The sequence below is a fragment of the Arachis stenosperma genome, chromosome 2 (assembly GCF_014773155.1).
Source record: "Arachis stenosperma cultivar V10309 chromosome 2, arast.V10309.gnm1.PFL2, whole genome shotgun sequence".
Classification (NCBI taxonomy): domain Eukaryota; kingdom Viridiplantae; phylum Streptophyta; class Magnoliopsida; order Fabales; family Fabaceae; genus Arachis; species Arachis stenosperma.
Window position 1 is genome coordinate 89,465,030 of NC_080378.1, and position 6,606 is coordinate 89,471,635.

Here is a 6,606-nt window from a genome sequence, read left to right on the forward strand (position 1 = left end):
ACTTGGTCAAAAATTTTTAAAAATTAGTTGTTTCTTACAAGTCAAGTCAAATTTTCAATTCTAAAAATCTTATCTTTTCAAAATCTTTTTCAAAAATCATATCTTTTCAATTTTATCTTTGTTTTTCGAAAATTTTCAAAAATATTCTTTAAAATATTTTTCAAAATATTTTTCTTAATTTTATCATAATTTTCGAAAATTCACTAATAATTAATGTGATTGATTCAAAAATTTGAAGCTTGTTACTTTCTTGTTAAGAAAGGTTCAATCTCTAAATTCTAGAATCTTATCTTTTAGTTTATTGTTAGTCAAGTAATTAATTTTAATTTTAAAATCAAATCTTTTTCAAAATATCTTTTTCATCTTTTTAATCATATATCTTATCTTATCTTTTTATCATATCTCTTTCAAAATTTTATCTTTTTCAAATTTTGATTTCAAAATATCTTATCTAAACTTATCTTCTTATCTTTTTCAAATTTGACTTTAATATCTTTTTAAACTAACTATTTGACTTTTTGTTTGTTTCTTATCTTTTTCAAAACCACCTAACTACTTTTCCCTCTCTAATTTTCGAAAATACCTCCCTCTTTTTCAAAAATTCTTTTTAATTGTTTAAATTTTAATTTTAATCATATCTTATCTTTAATTTTCGAAAATCACTAACCACTTTTTCAAAATTATTTTCGAAATTCTCTATCTCTCCTTCTATCTATTTATTTATTTATTCACTAACACTTCTCTTCATCTCTCTTCATCTCAGATCACCACCTCTATCCTTACCCATTCTTCTTCACTACTCTGCACTTTCTTCTTCTACTAACATAAAGAAATCTCTATACTTTGACATAGAGGATTACTCTTTCTTTTCTTGTTCTCTTCTTCCCTATATGAGCAGGAATAAGGAAAAAGACACTCTTGTTGAAGCTGATCCAAAACCTGAAAGGACTTTGAAGAGGAAACTAAGAGAAGCTAAACTACAACAATCCAGAGGCAACCTTTCTGAAACTTTTGAACAAGAGAAAGAGATGGCAGCCGAACCCAACAATAATAATGCAAGGAGGATGCTTGGTGACTTCACAAAACCAACGTCCAAATTTGATGGAAGAAGCATCTCCATTCCAGCCATTGGAGCAAACAATTTTGAGCTGAAACCTCAATTAGTTGCTTTAATGCAACAGAACTGCAAGTTTTATGGACTTCCATCTGAAGATCCTTACCAGTTTTTAACTGAGTTCTTGCAGATTTGTGAGACTGTTAAGACGAATGGAGTAGATCCTGAAGTCTACAGGCTCATGCTTTTCCCTTTTGCTGTAAGAGACAGAGCTAGAACATGGTTGGACTCACAACCTAAGGATAGCCTGGACTCCTGGGATAAGCTGGTCACGGCCTTCTTGGATAAATTCTTTCCTCCTCAAAAGTTGAGCAAGCTTAGAGTGGATGTTCAGACCTTCAAGCAAAAAGATGGTGAATCCCTCTATGAAGCTTGGGAAAGATACAAGCAGATGACCAAAAAGTGTCCTTCTGACATGTTTTCAGAATGGACCATATTAGATATATTTTATTATGGTCTATCTAAGTTTTCCAAAATGTCATTGGTCCATTCCGAAGGTGGATCTATTCACCTAAAGAAAATGCCTGAAGAGGCTCAAGAACTTATTGACATGGTTGCAAATAACCAATTCATGTACACTTCTGAGAGGAATTCCGTGAATAGTGGGACGCCTCAGAGGAAGGGAGTTCTTGAAATTGATGCTCTGAATGCCATATTGGCTCAGAACAAAGTGTTGACTCAGCAAGTCAACATGATCTCTCAAAGTCTAAATGGATGGCAAAATGCATCCAACAGTACTAAAGAGGCAGCTTCTGAAGAAGCTTATGATCCTGAGAACCCTGCAATGGCAGAGGTTAATTACATGGGTGAACCTTATGGAAACACCTATAACTCATCATAGAGAAATCATCCAAATTTCTCATGGAAGGATCAACAAAAGCCTCAACAAGGCTTTAATAATGGTGGAAGAAATAGGCTCAGTAATAACAAGCCTTTTCCATCATCTTCTCAGCAACAAACAGAAAATTCTGAACAAAGCCCCTCTAATTTAGCAAACTTAGTCTCTGATCTGTCAAAAGCCACTTTAAGTTTCATGAGTGAAACAAGGTCCTCCATTAGAAATCTGGAGGCACAAGTGGGCCAGCTGAGTAAGAAAGTCATTGAAACTCCTCCCAGTATTCTCCCAAACAATACAGAAGAGAATCCAAAAGGAGAGTGCAAGGCCATTGAAGTAATCAATATGGCCGAATGCACAAGGGAGGAGAAGGACGAAAATTCTAGTGAGAAAGACCTCCTGGGACGTCTCTCAAACAAGAAGGAGTTCCCCATTGAGGACCTAAAGGAATCTGAGGCTCATATAGAGACCATAGAGATTCCACTAAATCTCCTTCTGCCATTCATGAGCTCTGAAGACTATTCTTCCTCAGAAGAGGATGAAGATGTAACTGGAGAGCAAGTTGCTCAATATCTAGGAGCTATCATGAAGCTGAATGCCAAGTTGTTTGGTAATGAGACTTGGGAAAGTGAATCCCCCTTGCTCATTAGTGAACTAGATACATGGATTCAGAAAACTCTACCTCAAAAGAGACAAGATCCTGGTAAATTCTTAATACCCTGTACCATAGGCACCATGACCTTTAACAAGGCTCTGTGTGACCTGGGGTCAGGCATAAACCTTATGCCACTCTCTATAATGGAGAAACTGGGGATCATTGAGGTACAGCCTGCCTTATGCTCACTACAATTGGCAGACAAGTCAGTAAGACAAGCTTATGGATTAGTAGAGGACGTGTTAGTAAAGGTTGAAGGCCTTTACATCCCTGCTGATTTCATAATCTTAGACACTAGGAAGGAAGAAGATGAATGCATCATCCTTGGAAGACCCTTCCTAGCCACAGCAGAAGCTGTGATTGATGTTAGCAGAGGAGAATTAGTCTTTCAATTGAATGGGGACTACCTTGTGTTTAAAGCTCAAGGACCTTCCTCTGCAACCATGGAGAGGAAGCATGAAAAGCTTCTCTCAGTACAGAGTCAAAAAGAGCCCCCACAGTCAAACTCTAAGTTTGGTGTTGGGAGGCCACAACCAAACTCTAAGTTTGGTGTTGAGAAGCCCCCTCATTCAAACTCTAAGTTTGGTGTTGGGAGGCCCTCATCATGCTCTGAATATCTGTGAGGCTCCATGAGAGCCCACTATCAAGCTAATGACATTAAAGAAGCACTTGTTGGGAGGCAATCTAATTTTTATATATCTAATTTTAATTTTATTTTATTGTTATTTTGTGTTTTATTAGGTTCATGATCATGTGGAGTCACGAAAAAAATACTAAAATTAAAAACAAAATCAAAAATAGCAGAAGAAAAATCACACCCTGGAGGAAGGACCTACTGGCGTTTAAACGCCAGTAAGGTGCATCTGGCTGGCGTTCAACGCCAGAACAGAGCATGTTTCTGGCACTGAACGCCAGAAACAAGCAACATCCTGGCGTTTGAACGCCAGGAATGTGCCTTGAGGAAAGCTGGCGCTGAACGCCAGTAACAAGCATGGAACTGGCGTTCAACGCCAGAAACATGCTACACATGGGCGTTGAACGCCCAGAGTGTGTATCACTTCGGTGTTTAAATGCCAGAATGGTGTGCAAAGGCATTTTACATGCCTAATTGGTGCAGGGATGTAAATCCTTGACACCTCAGGATCTTTGGACCCCACAGGATCATCTCAGGATCTGTGGACCCCACAGGATCCCCACCTAACATATTCTTCCCTCTTCTCAACATTCATTCTCTCTTTCCAAAAAACACACTTCCCAACAACTTTAATCTCTCTTCCCAATTACCCCCTTCACCACTCACATCCATCCACTCTTCCCCATAAACCCCACCCGCCTTCAAAATTCAAAAATCTTTCCCACCCAAACCCACCCTAAATGACCGAAACTACACCCACTCCCCTCCCTATATATACCCTTCCATTCTACTTCATTTTCACACAACACAAACCCCCTCTTCTACACCTTGGCCGAAACACCTTCCCTCACTCTCCTCCATATTTTCTTCTTCTTCTTCTTCTCTTCTTTCTTCTCTTGCTCGAGGGCGAGCAATATTTTAAGTTTGGTGTGGTCAAAGCATAATCTTTTTTGTTTTTCCATCACCATCAATGGCACCTAAGGCCGGAGAATCCTCTAGAAAAGGAAAAGGGAAGACAAAAGCTTCCACCTTCGAGTCATGGGAGATGGAAAAATTCATCTCCAAAAGGCATCAAGACCACTTCTATGATGTTGTGGCAAAGAAGAAGGTGATCCCTGAGGTCCCTTTCAAACTCAAGAAAAATGAGTATCCGGAGATCCGACATGAAATCTGAAGAAGAGGTTGGGAAGTCCTAACCAACCCCATGCAACAAGTCAGAATCTTAATGGTTCAAGAGTTCTATGCCAATGCATGGATCACTAGGAACCATGATCAAAGTGTGAATCCGAGTCCAAAGAATTATCTCACAATGGTTCAGGGGAAATACTTAGATTTTAGTCCGGAAAATGTGAGGTTGGCATTCCACTTGCCCATGATGCAAGGAGATGAATGCCCCTACACTAGAAGGGTCAACTTTAATCAAAGGTTGGACCAAGTCCTTATGGACATATGTGTGGAAGGAGCTCAATGGAAAAGAGACTCCAAAGGCAAGCCGGTTCAACTAAGAAGACTGGACATCAAGCCTGTGGCTAGAGGATGGTTAGAGTTCATTCAGCGCTCCATCATCCCTACTAGCAACCGATCTGAAGTTACTGTGGATCAGGCCATCATGATTCATAGCATCATGATTGGAGAGGAAGTAGAAGTTCATGAAGTCATCTCCCATGAATTCTTCAAAATAGCCGAAAAGCCTTCCACCATGGCAAGGCTAGCTTTTCCTCATCTTATTTGCCATCTATGTTACTCAGCTGGAGTTATCATAGAAGGAGACATCCTCATTGAAGATGATAAGCCCATCACCAAGAAGAGGATGGAGCAAGCAAGAGAGACCCTCCACGGATCTCAAGAGATGCATGAGGAAGCTCATCATCAAGAAATCCCTGAGATGCCTCAAGGGATGCACTTTCCTCCCAACAACTATTGGGAACAACTCAACACTTCCCTAGAAGATTTGAGCTACAATGTGGAACAATTAAGGGTGGAACATCATGAGCACTCCATCATTCTCCATGAAATAAGAGAAGATCAAAGAGCAATGAGGGAGGAGCAACAAAGGCAAGGAAGGGACATAGAAGAGCTTAAGGACATTGTTGGTCCTTCAAGAAGAAGACGCCACTAAGGTGGATTCATTCCTTGTTCTTACTTTTCCGCTGTTCGGTTTTTATATTATATGTTTATCTATGTTTTGTGTCTCTACTTCATGATCATTAGTGTTTAGTAACTATGTCTTAAAGTTATGAATAATTCCATTAATCCTTCACCTTTCTTAAATGAAAAATGTTTTTAATTCAAAAGAACAAGAAGTACATGAATTTCGAATTTATCCTTGAATTTAGTTTAATTATATTGATGTGGTGACAATACTTTTTGTTTTCTGAATGAATGCTTAAACAGTGCATATTTTTTATCTTGTTGTTTATGAATGTTAAAACTGTTGGCTCTTGAAAGAATGATGAACAAAGAGAAATGTTATTGATAATCTGAAAAATCATGAAATTGATTCTTGAAGCAAGAAAAAGCAGTGAAAAACAAAAGCTTGCGAAAAAAATAGAAAGAAAAAGAAAAAACAAGCAGAAAAAGCCAATAGCCCTTAAAACCAAAAGGCAAGGGTAAAAAGGATCCAAGGCTTTGAGCATCAATGGATAGGAGGGCCCAAGAAAATAAAATCCAGGCCTAAGTGGCTAAATTAAGCTGTCCCTAACCATGTGCTTGTGTCATGAAGGCCCAAGTGAAAAGCTTGAGACTGAGTGGTTAAAGTCGTGATCCAAAGCAAAAAGAGTGTGCTTAAGAGCTCTGGACACCTCTAACTGGGGACTCTAGCAAAGCTGAGTCACAATCTGAAAAGGTTCACCCAGTCATGTGTCTGTGGCATTTATGTATCCGGTGGTAATACTGGAAAACAAAATGCTTAGGGCCACGGCCAAGACTCATAAAAGTAGCTGTGTTCAAGAATCAACATACTTAACTAGGAGAATCAATAACACCATCCGAAATTCTAAGTTCCTAGAGAAGCCAATCATTCTGAACTTCAAAGGAAAAAGTGAGATGCCAAAACTGTTCAGAAGCAAAAAGCTACAAGTCCCGCTCATCTAATTAGAATTAATATTCATTGATATTTTGGAATTTATAGTATATTCTCTTCTTTTTATCCTATTTTATTTTCAGTTGCTTGGGGACAAGCAACAATTTAAGTTTGGTGTTGTGATGAGCGGATAATTTATACGCTTTTTGGCATTGTTTTTAGGTAGTTTTTAGTAAGTTCAAGCTACTTTTAGGGATGTTTTTATTAGTTTTTATGTTAAATTCACATTTCTGGACTTTACTATGAGTTTGTGTATTTTTCTGTGATTTCAGGTAATTTCTGGCTG

At 38.4% G+C, this 6,606-nt stretch overlaps 1 non-coding gene across 1 annotated transcript; it reads right to left on the minus strand.

The window, feature by feature from the left end:
• Positions 1-1,427: 1,427 nt before the first annotated feature.
• LOC130964584 (small nucleolar RNA R71) lies at positions 1,428-1,531 on the minus strand. Its single transcript, XR_009080671.1, has one exon. It is a non-coding gene; the product is annotated as a small nucleolar RNA R71 (small nucleolar RNA).
• Positions 1,532-6,606: the final 5,075 nt, after the last annotated feature.